Source organism: Natator depressus, chromosome 6 (genome assembly GCF_965152275.1).
Source record: "Natator depressus isolate rNatDep1 chromosome 6, rNatDep2.hap1, whole genome shotgun sequence".
NCBI classification, from domain to species: Eukaryota; Metazoa; Chordata; order Testudines; family Cheloniidae; genus Natator; species Natator depressus.
Window position 1 is genome coordinate 45627321 of NC_134239.1, and position 19383 is coordinate 45646703.

Here is a 19383-nt window from a genome sequence, read left to right on the forward strand (position 1 = left end):
AGGCAGGAGTTGTAGACCAAGCTGGATGAGCAAGCATCTCAGAGAGATGATTAAGAAAAAGCAGAAAGCATACAGGGAGTGGAAGATGGGAAGGATCAGCAAGGAAAGCTACCTTATTGAGGTCAGAACATGTAGGGATAAAGTGAGAAAGGCTAAAAGTCAAGTAGAGTTGGACCTTGCAAAGGGAATTAAAACCAATAGTAAAAGGTTCTATAGCCATAAGAAGAAAACAAAGAAAGAAGAAGAAGTGGGACTGCTAAACACTGAGGATGGAGTGGAGGTTAAGGATAATCTAGGCACGGCCTAATATCTAAACAAATGCTTTGCCTCAGTCTTTAATAAGACTAAAGAGGATCTTAGGGATAATGGTAGCATGACAAATGGGAATGAGGATATGGAGGTAGATATGACCATATCTGAGGTAGAAACAAAACTCAAACAGCTTAATGGGACTAAACTGGGGGGGCCAGATAATCTTCATCCAAGAATATTAAAGGAATTGGCACATGAAATTGCAAGCCCATTAGCAAGAATTTTTAATGAATCTGTAAACTCAGGGGTTGTGCCGTATGACTGGAGAATTGCTAACATAGTTCCTATTTTTAAGAAAGGAAAAAAAAGTGATCCGGGTAACTACAGGCCGGTTAGTTTGATATCTGTAGTATGCAAGGTCTTGGAAAAAAATTTGAAGGAGGAAGTGGTTAAGGACATTGAGGTCAATGGTAAGTGGGACAAAATACAACATGTATTTTACAAAAGGTAGATCATGCCAAACCAACCTGATCTCCTTCTTTGAGAAAGTAACAGATGTTTTAGACAAAGGAAATGCAGTGGATCTAATTTACCTAGATGTCAGTAAGGCGTTCGATACGGTGCCACATGGGGAATTATTAGTTAAATTGGAAAAGATGGGGATCAATATGAAAACTGAAAGGTGGATAAGGAATTGGTTAAAGGGGAGACTACAGCGGGTCATATTGAAAGGTGAATTGTCAGGCTGGAGGGAAGTTACCAGTGGAGTTCCTCAGGGATCGGTTTTGGGACCAATTTTATTTAATCCTTTTATTACTGACCTCGGCACAAAAAGTGGGAGTGTGCTAATAAAGTTTGCAGATGATACAAAGCTGGGAGGTATTGCCAATTTAGAGAAGGACCGGGATATAATACAGGAGGATCTGGATGACCTTGTGAACTGGAGTAATAGTAATAGGATGAAATTTAATAGTGAGAAGTGTAAGGTCATGCATTCAGGGATTAATAACAAGAATTTTACTTATAAGCTGGGGACGCATCAATTAGAAGTAATGGAAGAGGAGAAGGACCTTGGAATACTGGTTGACCACAGGATGACTATGAGCCGCCAATGTGATATGGCCGTGAAAAAAGTTAATGCGGTCTTGGGATGCATCAGGTGAGGTATTTCCAGTAGAGATAAAGAGGTGTGAGTACCGTTATACAAGGCACTGGTGAGACCTCACCTGGAATACTGTGTGCAGTTCTGGTCTCCCATGTTTAAGAAGGATGAATTCAAACTGGAACAGGTACAGAGAAAGGCTACTAGGATGATCTGAGGAATGGAAAAGCTGTCTTATGAAAGGAGACTCAAGGAGCTTGGCTTGTTTAGCCTAACCAAAAGAAGGCTGAGAGGAGATATGATTGCTCTCTATAAATATATCAGAGGGATAAATACCAGAGAGGGAGAGGAATTATTTAAGCTCAGCACCAATGTGGACACAACAACAAATGGATATAAACTGGCCATCAGGAAGTTTAGACTTGAAATTAGATGAAGGTTTCTAACCATCAGAGGAGTGAAGTTCTGGAACAGCCTTCCCAGGGAAGGAGTGGGGGCAAAAGACCTATCTGGCTTCAAGATTAAACTCAATAAGTTTATGGAGGAGATAGTATGATGGGATAACATGATTTTGGCAATTAATTGATTTTTAACTATTCATGGCAAATAGGCCCAATGGCCTGCAATGGAATGTTAGATAGGGTGGGATCTGAGTTACTACAGAGAATTCTTTCTTGGGTATCTGGCCGGTGAATCTTGCCCACATGCTCAAGTTTCAGCTGATCGCCGTATTTGGGGTAGGGAAGGAATTTTCCTCCAAGGCAGATTGGATAGCCCCCAGCGCTGGAGCTTATAGTTTTTCTGGATCAGGAGCACTGGCCACACTTTCTGTAGCTGAGCAGATGACCACAGGATAGATTATCTTCACACAGTTTCCTGTTAAGTTTTCTAATGATAGAGCACAAGGAATTCCCATATTTCCTGAAGGCAGTTTGTTTTCAACCTCATTGGATACATTGGGAGTTGATGGCCATATTTACTATAGATAGTCTCTTCTAATTGGCCAGAGTTTGGTGAAATGGAGGCCATCTTTTTATAAGTGCTAATTATAATTTTTAATAAGTGCAAATTGTGTATCTGAGGGGGAAATGAAGATACAATAGTCACTCATAATTTTGCTTAATTACAAACTAATTTCCTCAAAAGTTGCCTATACATAAGATTTCAATGGATTTTAACTACATGGAAAGTTTGACGCATAACTAGCAACTCATTTTTAGCTAAATGGATAAAAAAAAGACGTGATATACAAACAAGTTTCTTAAAGGACTCACCTTTAATTTTTTAAGTTAGAAATTAATTACCAGATATAGTTAATCGGAATATTGAGTGTTTTCTCATAGATTACATGCAGTAAATTTTGGGGAAATATACTTTATTAAAATAAAGATGTTAAATCCCTGCTTTAAGTGAAAACTTAAAAATATAATTTAACTACGGAGGTGCAACCAGCACCACCATAAGTGCTGTAGTACATTGATCAAAATACTTTAGCCACTGACGGGGGGGGACGATATGAAATGTGTTTCTTTACATATATGTTTCCTCTAAGTGCTTTTAATACTGTCCCCCCCAAAATTGTATTAAATTGTATAATAAAATACTAATTCATAATAAGTGTCTCCTACATAGGAACAACAGGACAATACTTTATCTGTAATTTTAAAACTCTGTAGCATGTGCTACAGATGCACCTACTGCTACCTTGTAATAAATAACAGTAGGCAAGAGACCACAAAGACTGTTCTTAGGTTTCAATTTGTGAATTTCACCCAGAAAAAAATAAATTTGGTTATACCTGTTAAACATCCCCACCCACCCTTTGAACATTACAGTAGTTGAAAGTAACATGAAAGTAAATAACATAAAGTTATTCAAGTGACTGATATTAAGAAAAAATATAAGTTCAATATACCAGTGAAATCTGCATACTTTTAATAACTTACCTAAATTCCCTTGGAGAAAATGAGACAGTCATCATGAACCTTTGAAGTTTAATCTTCACAGTACTTTTATGTCTGGAACAAAAAAGATAATCTTTAATTTACATTTTAATTTACTATTTTGAATTAGGCAGGACATTTGATTAAGCATGGATGTCCTCTCTTTTATTTTCTGTATTTTTAATTGTACATACCATTCACTGAATTATTATTACAGAAATGAGTCAATTACTTTTGTTTTGAAAATCCAATTAGAAGTTTTAAATTGGCTTAAGAAATAGGACATATAAGAGTGGTTGATTGAAATCTCTTGGTTGCATCGAGAAACTTTGCCCATTTCCTCTATACAAATAACTTAACCCTTATAGCATTAAGGGTCAAGAATTTTACTAGGAATGCCTTTTTTAGGAATGATAACCAAATGATTGTGACTCACTCCCATTATAGAGTAACACAATGTTGTTCAGTTATTAAAATGGGAACTTGAATTCAGGAATCCTCAGTTCTGTTTCTAGGTTCTGCCAATGGCTCACTTTGTAGCCTTGGAAAAAGCCATGTAGGCCAACATTTTCACTTCAGTCAAGGTGGTCTGATTTTGAGAGGTACTGAATACCCACAACTTCATTTGATATTAGCACCCAAGTTTTAAAATGTTGGCCTTAACTTCTGCGTGAGGCAGAGAAGCAGGGCCAGATTCTTTCTCCCAATAGTACCCTCTTGCATCATCAGAATGGCCAAAAAAGAAAATAAATAAAAAAGGATGTAAACTGGCCAGATCTCCCATGTTGAGGATTCTTACAGCTTCTGTTTGCCCCAACAAAATGGACATGTGGAGGATGGGAGGAAGCATTACTGCACTTTGGCTATTCTTGGGTAGTAATGGTCCCTAAGAGGCAGATACCAGCTAGTGTACTCTACAGCAGTTATGAGGTGTCTCTAAAGCATGCTTGGACTAGCTTAGAACCAGCCCTAGAATCAGGGAGCCACCATCTGCAGTTATTATTTATTTTGTAAATGGTGAAACTGAAGCAAGGAGAGGTTGTGATGTTTAGGGTTAAATTCACACGCCTGTTTCTTCCTGCATGAAGGAAGCCTGAATAGCATGCTTTGTGCCAGGTACTATGCACGTGATGGTAGATAGAATCCACCCCAGCATGAAGCCCAGTCCTGAGGCAGTTCTGAATCCTGTCTGCAGCTGCTATTTGAGTCCGGAGGCCGGAATAGGCATCTTCAACCCATGCATGCAGAGGTTTGGACTCACTTGATTTGTGTAACTCTGAACCTAGAATCATGTCTCCACGACTCCCTTGGCCTGCCACCAAATAGTCCTCTCTATCTAACCATCAGAGGAGTGAAGTTCTGGAACAGCCTTCCAAGGGAAGCAGTGGGGGCAAAAGACATACCTGGCTTCAAGACTAAGCTTGATAAGTTTATGGAGGAGATGATATGATGGGATAGCCTAATTTTGGCAATTAATTGATCTTTGACTACTAGCAGTAGACATGCCCAATGGCCTGTGATGGGATGTTATATGGGGTGGGATCCGAGTTACTACAGAGAATTCTTTCCTGGGTGTCTGGCTGGTGAGTCTTGCCCACATCCTCAGGGTTTAGCTGGTCGCCATATTTGGGGTCAGGAAGGAATTTCCCGCCGGGGCAGATTGGCAGCGTCCTGGGGGGTTTTCGCCTTCCTCTGCAGCGTGGGGCACGGGTTACTTGCTGGAGGATTCTCTGCACCTTGAAGTCTTTAACCACGATTTGAGGACTTCAGTAGCTCAGACATAAGTTAGGGGTTTGTTACAGGAGTGGGTGGGTGAAATTCTGTGGCCTGCATTGTGCAGGAGGTCAGACTAGATGATCATAATGGTCCCTTCTGACCTTAAAGTCTATGATTCTATCCTGGATAGCCCTGTGCAGCAGCTCTTCAGCTGCCTAACTCCATGAAGAAGGAGTACAGTAGCTGTGCTTCACTGAGGACCCTCCATGGCCCCTGTGACCCTGAATGAATTCTACCTCTAATGACATCATATTTCCAAAACACTCTGAGACCCTCTAATGAACAGTGCTACACATAGGTGATATACAATATATATGTAGAGCCGGATCCTCAGCTGGAATAAATCACTGTAGTTTCAATGGCTCTTGCCATTTAAGTCTTGTTATTTATATTTATAATTATATACATGTTTTCATTATTCTCTGTGATAGGACTTGGCAACTGAAAGCCAAATCTAATGCCTAATTCCAGAGGACTTCTATCTTAAATATCATGGAATATCATAAAAGATCTTTACAAAAAGAGCATGATTTTGTCACTTTTATTTATTTTATTGAATTTACTGTAAACTATTTCTTTTACAAATTCAGGTATTAAACCCAAAATGTGGTGACAATGTGGTGAGGTCCAAAAATTTCAGAGATGTGGAAAGGAAAGATGTGGAAGGACTGACTTTTATGTAACACCTTATGTAATTCCATTTATGAGGCACTTGAAAAACTTTAAGAAATTAAAACAATGAGGAATCCTTGTGGCACCTTAGAGACCCAAATAAATTTGTTAGTCTCTAAGGTTTGAGAAGGACTCCTCCTTGTTTTTGCTGATACAGACTAACATGGCTACCATTCTGAAACCTTTAAGAAACTAGATTGCCAACGAGATATACAGGGATCACTTTTCCCCTTACTGAAACACACTGGCATAAGCAATTTCCACTGGGTGGAAAGCAAGAGCCGTTAAGCAGGGCAATACACAACAATTCAGGAGAAAAAAATGAAGAAAATCACACCCAGCTGGGGATTATTTAAGTAAGCACAATGTAATTATCAAATTGGAATTTAGTCATGACACTGCAGCTTTCACCTTCCTCTTGAAAAAAGGGCCATGAGATCCTTAATGACCACAAGTGGCCAGGACGTCAATTTCATATCTCAACCAAAAGCAGAAGGTTTCATGTCTGTACATACAGCACCCATTTATTTTATGTGTAACCTGAAATTATTAGATATATATTTACTTTATTGATTTGTTATTTCCAATCAGAGAGAAAGAAATAGGGTTCAATAAAAATAATTACAGATGCAGAATACATAGACTATTTCTCTGCCTCATAAAAATAACAATAACTCTAACAATATTCAAATACTAGTTTGTAAATAACATAAAATAAATGCTTAGAAAAAGTCCCCTTGCTCATAACTACAATCATTTGGCTGATATACAGTTACTAATAAAAGTACAGTTTGCTCATATTTTATGTAAATAGCCCTAGAATATTTGAACTGAGTGGATTTTCATTAAAAGTCTAACTGGACTTTATTCATGTATAATGACGAATTTGAACTCAAACTATTTTTAACACATGAAAAACAGCTCAGACCAAACCCACCAGTGTTATTTACATTTATATTATATTGAAATTGAGACAAATATTGAGCCTCTCATCTTTAATCTTTATCAGAGCATAATCTTCATCATTGTGACCGCTAGTGGCTGTAGCATCAAACTTTGCTATGTTCCATGAAAAAGAATCATGTATTAATGTAACAGTAAGGATGAGAAATTGAATACTCAGAAGTGAAGAAATGCAGAGGAAAGCTGAAAGCTCAACCTTAACTCTGCCCCCTTGGGCTTATATCTTGAAATACGTTTTATTTTTGTAACATGTCCTATTTGTAAATGAATACCATGTACAGCATAATGCAAACTGGGATTTCTTATACAAAATAACCTACTATAAATTACATTAAAGTACAGTCTCCAGATTTGGCTTGATTGGAAGTCTCAGTGAGACTTACAAGCATGTCAAATTTAAGGAAAATCATTTTAACAGGTCTATGGGTCCCATTGCTGATTCCACTTGAGGTCCCATCCCACCTCCAGTTTCTGAGAATTGAACTCCAGTCCTTTGGGATCTGATGAGGGAGGGAGCTGGGTCAGCCTAGTGGAGATGGAAGGGGTAGATCCAGGTCCAGAGAGACTTCACATCATACCCCCTCTGGCCCCACAGAGTTTAATCAAAAAGGTTAATATAGCCTGACATAGTAATATTGTCTCTTTGGAGGCCCAACCGGTACCAAAGGCCCCAGTTGCAGCAGTGGCTAAAGGGAGCTTTGCCACTGACTTCAACAGGAGCTGAAACCCTCTGCCATGTACATTAGCCAAACCAGACAGTCTCAACGCAAAAGAATAAATGGACACAAATCAGACATCAAGAATTGTAACATTCAAAAACCAGTAGGGGAGCACTTCAATCTCTCTGGACACTCAATAACAGACTTAAAAGCCGTTCCTCAACAAAAAAAAACCCTTCAAAAACAGATTTCAACGAGAAACTGCGGAGCTGGAATTAATTTGCAAACTTGACACCATCAAATTAGGCCTGAATAAAGACTGGGAGTGGCTGGGTCACTACAGAAAGTAACTTTCCCTGTGTTGATATTCACCCCTTCTTGTCAACTGTTGGGAATGGACCACATCCACCCTGATTGAATTGGCCTCGTTAGCACTGACCGCCCACTTGGTAAGGCAACTCCCATCTTTTCATGTGCTGTATATTTATACTTGCCTACTGTATTTTTCACGCCATGCATCTGATGAAGTGGGTTATAGCCCACAAAAGCTTATGTCCAAATACATTTGTTAGTCTCTAAGGTGCTACAAAGACTCCCCGTTGTTTTTGTGATACAGACTAACACAGCTACCCCTCTGAAACCTGTCTCAAGACAAATTAATATTAGGATCAAATGAGCCCTCCTCCAAGTCCACCCTCCCGTGCTTTCTGGAGAGCAGGTTTATTGACAGCTGGCATAGAACACTTCTCCAGGCAGTGTGCCCTGCTGCCTGATTACTAAGTCTGCATATGCACACCACACATCTGCACTGCGGGGCATTCTCTCTGTGGACAACTCTGCATGAGTGGGTGAGTCTTGCAGCCTATGAAAGCAGGAAAATCTGGAAAAACCCACACCTGGTTAATCAATAATCAGAAGTAGCCTCTTGCTTGTCCATTGGAACTGCTTGCTTAACAAGTTTTCTTTAAGGGACATGCCATTCTATTACTAATGTATAAATAAGGGGAGAAAGTTTGAGGTGGTGGGCCTCTTCAGGACTGGACTCTCCCTCTGGATGCATCTTGTGTTCCCCATTAGCAGACGGGCTGCCACTGTGCCACTTGAGAGCCAAGCTCAGCTTTGGTAACTATCAAGGGTTGGGGGTATTTTACTAACCTGTTGCAGACATGTGTATAAGTGCTTGAGACTAAGTAAAGTTTAGCTTTAAGTGAAAGCACTCGTGTTGTCCTGTTTGTGCCAGCCATCTATCAGTCGGACGGCCGTGTCTCCCCTGATTTATTTCCTGACACCACCTCGCACAGAGTAAAAGTTACCAAGAGCTTTGGGTTGAAAGAACCCCGGGTAACAATGTGGCCATGGACAGCTCCTAGGAGTGGCAGAGTTGGGGGCACATGGAAAAATAACACAAACCCACCTGTAACCTCTTGCTCTGGTGCACCTGGGGATCTGTCCTTTTGCCCTTAGTTTTTAGGATTTCAAGAGATCACGTCAGAATCAGCACATGAACCTTTGAGACTTGTTTTGTTGAAGCTGCACAGCAGTAAAAATGAAACAGAGCAGTTGTCTCCTTATATCTTCCAAGCTACACCATGCTTTCTCCTGCCCTTCCACTAGACTAATTCTGCTATTCCCAAAGGGTTTGACTCAGCCAGGTTTGCTGTCCTTTTCAAAAACTGTTTCCTTTCTGATTAACCAAATGCCAGGCACTCATTCCAACCTTTACATAGCATTCACAGGAAATTTCCCCTTTGTTAGAATGCAACTTCCATCTAAGGGAGTTGTAGGCAGAACCCATGAGTGCCCTTGCCCTTCTTTCCTCTTGTGTTTTATTTCTTTTGTGGATGTATCTTACGTATATTTTAAAATAACATTGACTATAGTTTATTCAGGATAAATATTTCTCACAGGTATTTGAGTATTAGTCATTCATTTCATTACACTTTACACTCATTACGTTTTAACACAAAGGTATCATTACAATTGTATAAATTAATAAATAACCAACAAATCCACCTTCTCTAGAATGCTCCCAAACCCTCCTCCATATTCCAATGGATGCAGCTCTTGCACGGACAGCTCCTCCATTGACAATGGCAGTGAACTGGTTCTATTACCTTTTAGGCCATGCATGCTCATGAGTGAATAGGCTGGATTTGTTAGTCTCTAAGGTGCCACAAGGACTCCTCATTGTTTTCCCTTATTTTTAATTACTACACAATGGTTTTGAAGGGATGGAGATGATCCACTTAAGGGCTATAAATGTTGAGAAATCCTTTTGAAACATTTTGACTACAATCGAGTACAGTCATCTCCAGATCAAGGAAGTATTTTTATGTAACAAGGATCCCATACCAGGTAAATTCAAGGTGACAAGTTCTTACTACTTACAAAAATAGCTAGAAAAGTGGCAACCTACACTTCAGAAATGCAAAAATGCAATTTAGTTTCCTAGTATTAAAACGTAAGCATTGTATGAAGTGAAAAATTGAAATGCAGAGTTGCACACAATTTCATCTATTTAATTACTCTTCTATATGGGCAGAAAGTCACTAAAAACAGAAGATGCTGGGAAAAGAGCAAAAGGCAGATTTTAAGATTTGCAATCTTAAAGTAGCTATGTATTAATGTAAAGTGGGAGCCCCATCTTTAAGCTTTTCACTCACTGAAGAATATCTCCTGCCTGGTTTCCTGATCGCCAATTTGGAATGGAAAAAGTTTATGAAATACAAGATTTTTCCCTGTGTGGAAATTCACACACAACTCTATTACCACCTCTGTAGGCTGGAAGACCCTGTCTACCCTGATCAGCCAAAGCATGTTTTGTTGGGGCCGTGTTTGAATGCAAACTCTGTTTTCAAATATAGTTCTATGCTCAGTGTAGATAGAGCCTAAATGATTTCTGCAAGTTCACACCTGAAGAAAGTGACCTAGCCAGGAAAAGAACCGAGAATAGAATCTCAGAGTCATAATCCTTGGTTTAAGGCATATTGCACGTCTCGAATTTGCACCATTGTGTGTGCTCTTCTGCATGTTGGGCTTTCTTGTGCAAAAATCTATAGAGCTCACTACATGCTAGTGAGTATGTAGGGTACATTGGAAAGCCAGGGAATCTTTGCAGAATATCTGCACTACACACAGACCATGTGTTAGGGAACATAGTTCTCTCCCCCTCCCCCACACTGCTCTCATTTTAATCCCCCTTTCTCAATTTCCATCATATTTTCTGCTGTCCTTTGTGTTCCACACTCTTTGTTGGCTTTAACTAAGCTAAATCTGTGTGTGCAAGCATCAGATGCACCTTTTATTGCTTATGTAACCCTTCTGCCAGGTGTTAACAGCAGTAGCCAAGGCTGGGATCAGACAGGTAGGGGTGCTCTGAAAATTAGCAAGCACCACTGGCTTGAGCCTCACCCATAATTTCTGAGATTACTGAATACCTCCCCTGGCCATCCTTAATAGACAATACTTCCCCAATTGCAAGTGCTGAGTGTGTGTATGAAATAAGGAAAACTTTTTATTAAAGGAAAAGAACATAATATCAACTTGGAAAAACATAGCAATAATATATCTAAATGGAAAATAAGTAAAATATTCCCCCACAGTAACTTTGGTAGTAGAACATTAACTTGGTTCCCTACCCAGTGGTGTGAACATCCAATAGGCAAATTTCCCTTTATCTCATCACTTTCTTCTTCCACACGCACAGTTTGGTGTCAGTGGGTGGCATAGTACCAGAGTCCTGGGATGCACTTAGACAGGTGTCCCCAGCCGCTTGGGAAGAACTGTCTCATCCCGTCTTGAGGCTCCACATATGACCCCAGCTATAGCTATACTTAGTGACTGGGTGGAGGAGCCTTACACCAGAGTTCACACAGCTCTGATGTTGTTCTCTGCAGCTTTAAAGAGCCACTTCTGTGTTGCATCCCTCAAAAAGCTGTCCATCTCCCATCTAAGAACCCTCCCAACAACACAGGATCCTCAGTGTATGGGAACCAGTAATGGAGTTCTTGCCACTAAGGATACATACCTTTTTACTAGGGAGAAACCCTTCCCCCTTTCTCCATTCAGTTCCACAAGCCATCTAATTCTGAGTTTGAATATAGTTAATGGAGACTCCCAAAGTGTCACTGGAGGAATCCTGGGTAGAAAGCTCATGCAAATGAAGCTCTCTCTGTAGCTGTACTTTCCTGTGTTCACCAATAAATGAGGGAGAGAGTGCCTTCCCTTCTGGAGCTTCTGTTGTCTGGAGTTCTGGGGAAATAGCCTATGCAGATGATGCAACTCTGTGGCCATTCTTCCCCTTGTTCACAAGCAAATTGGAGCAGAAAACTCCTTGCCCTTTAGACCTTCAGGCCACAGGACTCTCACTGTAAAAAAAAGATAGAAAGCTTTTTTCCTAGACAGGGTTCTCACACTCTCAAAGCTGAAGAACTAAGTTAATGACTTTTCAAGTAGGCACATAATGAGTAACTTTTATGCATCACAGTTTAAACTCCACCCTGCTGGCAAAAGCCGGCACAGTTTCACCTGCACCAGTGATGGGGGCTGCCATGCTCTGGGATTGGGGAAAACCTACTTCAGAAGTCCCACCGGAGGACTGTTGATGGCTGGAAATGGGTCCTATTGGCAGAGGATTCATTTGAATCAGCACTTTCCCAGGTGATCCCTGGTCACTTTGGTGATGTGCTTGCCCCCATAGGAAGGGTGATTGTGACTTGCCTGCACCCTTATAACTTCCCCTCCTGGGCAGACTTTCCACAACCAGGAAATCTGTGCTAGGCTCTGTGCTAGCATCTCCTAGCATAGACCCTTGATTGAATCGGGCACTATATTTTTAATCCATAGCTATGTATAATCTTCTTAGCTAGCCAGTTTAGAACTCAATTAAGAATACAAATACAACTATAAAACAGGTTTCAGAGTAGCAGCCGTGTTAGTCTGTATTTGCAAAAAGAAAAGGAGTACTTGTGGCACCTTAGAGACTAACCAATTTATTTGAGCATAAGCTTTCGTGAGCTACAGCTCACTTCTGATGATAATAAATTGGTTAGTCTCTAAGGTGCCACAAGTACTCCTTTTCTTTTTGCGAACTATAAAACAGCAATGTGAATACAGTGCATTATTTAGAGCCATTTGTAATTATACTGTATTCAGTTATAGTTCCTATTTGCAACAGATTCAATAACCTTACAACGGTTTTCTTGCTGATCACCACTTATAGGAGGACATGTATAAAGCAATCAGATAACACATTTCCATAAAATTTCACCCCACAAGAGAACCTATGAAAGTATTAAAACACTAGCTTAATAAAAGTAGCTAATTATAATGAAAGACTAAAATGCCCATTATCTATCTGAAAGACTAGAAGCACTGTGGGATTCAGTGGTGGCATTACTGCTTTGATCCCTGGTGATCAAAGCAATAATCCATGAGTTTTAAAATTAAAGTGCTTGATTGAAACTTAAAGTTCAAGTGGATCATAAACACCATTGATAAAAGTAAAAAGAAAAGGAGTACTTGTGGCACCTTAGAGACTAACAAATTTATTTATTATTAGCTTTCGTGAATACAGACTAACACGGCTGCTACTCTGAAACCATTGATAAAAGTAGATCTTTAATCAGACAATCATTTTTCAAAAGATTTCTGTTGTGAATATTTAGCAAATTGTAAAACTATGTTGAGTTGTTTATAAAGCATGTTCAGCTCTAGTAAGGTTGCCTGAATGAAATAAAGAACACTTTTTATTTTTTAAAACACACACACACCCCAAGAATGAGACAAGTGTAATCTTAATTAAATGAAAAGGACATGTAATCAGCAAACATGCCATAAATGTGATGTTTGGTGACCAGAAATTCCAGCTAATGCAAAATGTCTATAATGTGTATCGAACACAATGTAAAATGTGCAGTTTTGGGATTAACATTTGTGCTTATTTTGTCACTTCACATTTCATCTTTAAATTTGCTTCCTTTCTGGCACAATATTTTAGTCAAGTTCTCCATCTTAAAAATGCCATCTAGGAAGCGTACCTTTTCTCTTATGAATTCCTCAGAGACTATTTTCAAACTCTCTCATCCTTCAGTCAAATCTCAGACTTGCCTTCCACACTTATCTTCTGTATAAGGCTGGCTGTGCTCTGTCCAAGTGGGCATACATTCCTTGCCTTTCATCTCTTACCAGTAATCTATCTGTAATTCATGGAATGGAATAACCCTGACAAAACACAGAGAACTCTGAGCTGCATCAAAATAACAAAGAACCCTTCAACAAAGAGAGGCTCAACACAAAATAACTCCTTCTATTTAATATACTCATTTTCAACCTTTCCATTGGCTTCCATGACCAAGCTTTTTTGAATTGCCAACTGGTTCTCAAATTTTTGACGAACAGTGAGCTGACCTAAAGAATGGCAGTCAGCTGGAGTAACTAAGCAGATTTGTTCACTGAGGACCTGATCCACTTCCCAATGAGGTAAATGGAAGTCTTTCTATTAACACCAATTGGAGCTGCATTATGCCATAAAACTACAATCTCTAGGAACCAGTTCACTGTGGCTCTACATTCTGCCTAATGTATTAAGTACAGTAACATGAGATCCAAAAAGGCTTCAGGTTTGTTTATAAAACACCCTATTTTGATTTTCCAAATGCCCTATTTTCATTCTTCCTAACAGTACGTCTCTGTATTAGGATTAAGATATTGCATACCTGATGTGAAGCTGGCAGACCAGGTGCCGGCTCTTGCCAAGGCGTTAGGCCTCAGCTGAGTACCAACAAATTCATTGTTACAAACCAGACTTTTTCACGTGTGTTAGTATGGTTAAGATGGGTCTTGAACTTATCACACTGTGTTTAGCCTTTATGAAATGCTTGAAAGTTGCTGCATGCATTAGTCTCACTTATAATATCTATATCACACACTATAAGGTAATATTTAAGTTTTTGCTTTATAACTGTAAAAAGGTTTGCTCTGAAACTGTGAACCCAGTCTGGAGGTTTCAGAGTGGTAGTCGTGTTAGTCTGTATCAGCAAAAACTACAAGGAGTCCATGTGGCACCTTAGAGACTAACAGATTTATTTGGGCATAAGCTTTCATGAGCTAGAACCCACTTCATGCCCAAATAAATGTGTTAGTCTCTAAGGTGCCACACAGACTCCTTGTAGTTTTTCCAGTCTGGAGGGATCATCTTCTAACCATCAAGAAGGCCTATCAAAACTGAATGGGCCATTATGGAACATCACAATACAAAAACTTTCTTAATTGCCCTCTTCACCCCCATGAAGAATCTATGTGCAAAAGAGCTCTTCCATCAGCTTGAATTCTGGAAGAAGGAAATAAAAACAGCTAACAGGAAAAAATTCATCTCTCTTTTGCTATTTGGACTTTCTCATTCCATCATCAGCTAATTGGCCAAGCAAAGTGAGGTCTTCGGTCACCTTCGTTGTATTTGTCTATTTCTCTCCCTGTTTCTGCTTGTCTATAACATGACTTTTGAATGCCAAATCCAATCAATTCCAAAATTTCAGGGAATATACTAGGCATCGGTGGTCAGAACACTATTGGTTTTGGTTTAAATCATAAAACTGGAAGAGGGCAAATAGGGGACACATGGAGCCTCTTGCATCTGATTAGCAGAGCCAGTAGTTTCAGTGGCCTCTATAACTGTATATAGATCAAAGAATGCATTGATGGTATCTACTAACATAACAATACCCCCATTTCAGCACCCTGAATTATTTATCTCCCAGACAGAAAAGAAATAAGAAGGGGGGACTAGAGGGGAACTGAAGACACACTGAGCCCCTGGCATGTGGGGAAGAATGGGGCACAATGGTATGGGTAAAGGGGAGCATGGGGGCAACACAGAGACTCCAACATGTGGTGGAGGGGGCAAGGGGTATCAAACTGAACACCTGCCATAGTGGGGAAGGGGGAATGGTGGGGAAAGGGGGGACATACACAGGAGTGATGGAACAATTTTTATAATGGGAGTGCTGAGAGCCATTGAACCAAACTGCAAACCCTGTATATGATGTAAACTACTTCAAGCCAGAGGGGTGCAGCAGCACCCCTAGTTACAGCATCTATGGGCATACATAGCCTCTGGCAAATGGTGGAGGGGAGAGTTAAGGGGACACAAAGCTCCTAGCATAAGGGAGCAGCAGGGCACACAGAGCTCCTAGCATAAGGTAGTGGGGTGGGGGCATTCAGAGAGTCCTTGAAATAGAGGGTGATGAAAGAGTTACACAGGGACTTTTGGGGTGGAATGGAAGAACACAAGAATCTCTGGTGCAATGTGCTCAGCCTACAGAAGCAATGAAGTGTGTGGCCCTTTAGTATTAGTTAGTCTGATATATTCAATTAACATTCACCCAATTCTAATCATCAACTAGTTGCAATGATTATGTCAAAGTTGTGTACGTGAAGAATGTAATACTCAGAACAGATGAACTGAAGATTATATATTCTGTGTGGGACCTGAAAATGTCACATTTCTCTTGGTTGGTAGACCTCATTGAGACTTAAAGATCAAGCCATGTTTCAAGAAAATTGGTTCCAAATTTTCTAAATGGGTTCTATAATTATGAACGTTCACATTAGCAAATGCATCTTAAACTAGGAGGCCCTCAAGAGTAGTTTGATTTCCTATCTTCCTCAGCAGAACAGACACACTATCGATAGTCTAAACTTAATCCCTTCCTGAAATTTCACATTATTTATCATTTAAATAGCAATAACAGAGCACAAGCTGAGTGGAGCTTAAGTTTTTTCCCCATGTTTGGATGTTCCTACAACCTCTTTATAGAGGAATGTTTCTGTCCCAGTCCTTAGCTTCCTCTGTCTTCTGATGCAGAAGTCCCAATCTCTTTTCAATGTTGGTTGTAGTTAACATAATGCACCTGTTACCATGACTCATTAATAATTACCCTGCCTTAGGGTTTAAGCATCTAATATCTGGCAACTCAACACAAAAGCCCTGTACCCCTATGGAAGGTCTCAGGATGAAATGCTGGTCCAATTGAGCTTAATGGGAGTTTTGCCCTTCATTTTCACCACCTGTAAAAATGGACATGCTTTTTAAAAGTATGCTTTTTAAAAATGATCAGAAAAAATGCATGCTTGATTGTCTTGTCTTTAAACAGTAATAACTTTAAAAGTAATGAAACGAAAGTGGTATATGCAGCTATCTAACTGATAGGATTGTTTCCTGTGCCCTGCATCTTTATATTCCTAGAAAGCCCCTAGTATAGGCACCTATCATTTTGTAAAGCAGAACTGGTGCATCATCATTACAGAAAAGGTACACACCTTGTGCTTTCTCATAGTCACTTTACTCTTTGTTCTTTCTTGTTTTCCTCCATATGAAATAAAAGCAATCCAGCCAGAAAGTACAATGTTGCACTGTGCATATGAAAAGTATTATAACAGTTTTCTTCATACTTAGCTTTACTATGTCAGTCTCAGCGAGATCTACAAAACAGGCCATGTTTGAAATGTATCCTGCTTTATGGTTTAAGCCCCTAATATCTGGACAATTTAACATAGTACCCCATGGTGCTATGACAATTTACATCAGGTAAGAATCTGTCCCTCTGGCTTTAGCTTTTCTTGAGTTATGTGAATGCAAAAATTCTAAAAGTTTCATGTGTTCCAATAATTCAAAAAGGGCTGAACAAAGTGTGCTTGTACGTTGCTGAAAATTTCACCTTTGGGTTACAGTAAGCATGGAAAATACTGGCCTAAAATGAATTTGAGAAAGTTTTAAGTAAACAAAAATAGTTTGCAATGGAAGCTACAACTCCAGCCCTATCACGAGAAAGCTCCATTCACAGCCAGCATAGAGAAGACATTTCCTTTAAACTAAAGTATGTAATTAAAATGGCTACACTTTTAATTGATACTTATGTCATAATAATTATGAGGAACAGGATCACAAAAGTTAATAAATATATTTTAATAGCCAGGGGCAATTTCTCACCATGTGCCTGACAGTAGCTAGCAGATGTACCTGGAAATTTCCTTCTACATAAAGAGCTGCTGAGTCATTTCACTCAATTAATAGTCATTTCACTATTAATTGCTTTTCTTTCTTTCTTTTTGAAAAACCCTAAGGGTGGAAGAACTACTGGCTAATGAATTCTAGGAAAAGCAGGTTGAAGAAATTTCAGGTGTTCAACTGAGGGAAAAAAATAACTTGCATATATTAATACTAGGTTGGTAACATTGCCATAATTGCATATACAATGCCTTCAGTCTGCAATATGATACAGGAGATTATTTTCTCATCAGGAGAAAGCAACATGTTCAATTCAACCCTTATTTCTTTCCTACTATTTGACTCAGTCTTGAAATTAATACATGTATCCCCTAGAGATGAGCTGAACAGATTTAGAAAAAAACTGAAATTTTCAGATTATAGCTTTAATCCTGCAGACAGGACCTTTCAGGTTGGCTCTTAGAAGTCTTTAGGGCTCCAAATGGCTGTGGGGTCTACCTGTGAAAATCAAATTGTAGGGACGCGGTCTAAGAGTGCTTAAAGGCTCACTAGACAGATTATTCTACTATCCAACCTATCTCAGGCTTTGGTGATGGCCACCATTTTGAATTATGTCATTCTTGGTGGTGCTATGTAAATGTAAAATATATAAAGCACACTAATTTTTACAAAGTTATATACTTTTAATTCTAGTAATCACTTCTGGGACGAACATCCAAGAATGGATGTACTATACAATTGCTACTGTATATACCTTGTTGTCATTGCGGTATCTGTATCCAGCTGATTAGTTATGTGCTTGACTACTCTTGAGGACAGTTGAGTTTCCAAATGTTGTACATAGTCTACTGTATTGTAAAATTAGTAATGGATTGAAGTTATCAGAGACTGATGCTGGAAGTTCTTCCAAGAGTAAAGTATTTACAGAAAAAGGTTAAAGGACACTTTGCTAAAATTAGAACAAGTGTAATGTTAAATGGACTTAAATAAAAATACATGTATAAAATCTAGACCGACAGCAATGGGAGACTACTTATGCACATGAAGCTCATTAAATAGAGGATTAAAAGCTATGGTATGTTTGCATAATTTTTATGGGATTGTTTTTTAATTCAGTGTTTACAAATGTATAAATTAAGTAACATTTCTTGGTTTGGTTTAAATTAAAATAGAGATCTCAACCTCAGATGCTATAATGACTGACTTATTTAGATTGCTGTGACATGACAAGACACCAGGCCAGATTAGACTAAACCAAACCAGAAAAATTGATCATATCTTTGTTAGATTTTTGACTGAGGGAACAGTAAAAGTGTTAATAGGAAAAGACAAAAATGGGGAGAAGGAGATTTGCATTTGCAAATATGCTGTGTGCTTAGAAATACTGTAGTACTAAAAGTGAGCAAAGAACAAGATGAAACAATCAAAATAATTAACTGACTCTCTTCAGGTCCGTCTCCCACTTGTTCCCAGACAGGAAAATCCTGCTCCTTGTTCATTTCATTTCAACTCTGACTTTATTTTATAATGGAAAACAAAAATAAATTGAAACAAAAGGTCACTTTAAAAGAAAAACAAATTATAATGTTTCATTCTGTCAATGTCAGAACTTTCCCCCATATTTTCCTCTGATATGAAAATTTTCTGGAAAAGATACAATTTTGCAAAGCACTGCAATTTAGATAGAGTTGCATTTTCCAATTGAAAACTGTTTCATCAGTTTTTCTACCAGCTCTACCCAGAATTCCTAATTCTCATTCCCACTAGACCACATTGCTAAGGTAACATATGACTAGTTGATTTCATATATCACCTACTAGACATAATCAATGCAAGTCAAAAAGTAAAGAAAAGATTTAATTTGCTTCATAACAAAACACTTGAAAAGAAAATAGTGAGCATGTATCACAGTCAGTTTCTCAAGCTCTAAATGTCATAACTGATTTAAAATATATCCTGCAATGGTAAGGCATCCACGGTGAAACATCTATGTTTTTCAGTTAAACTATT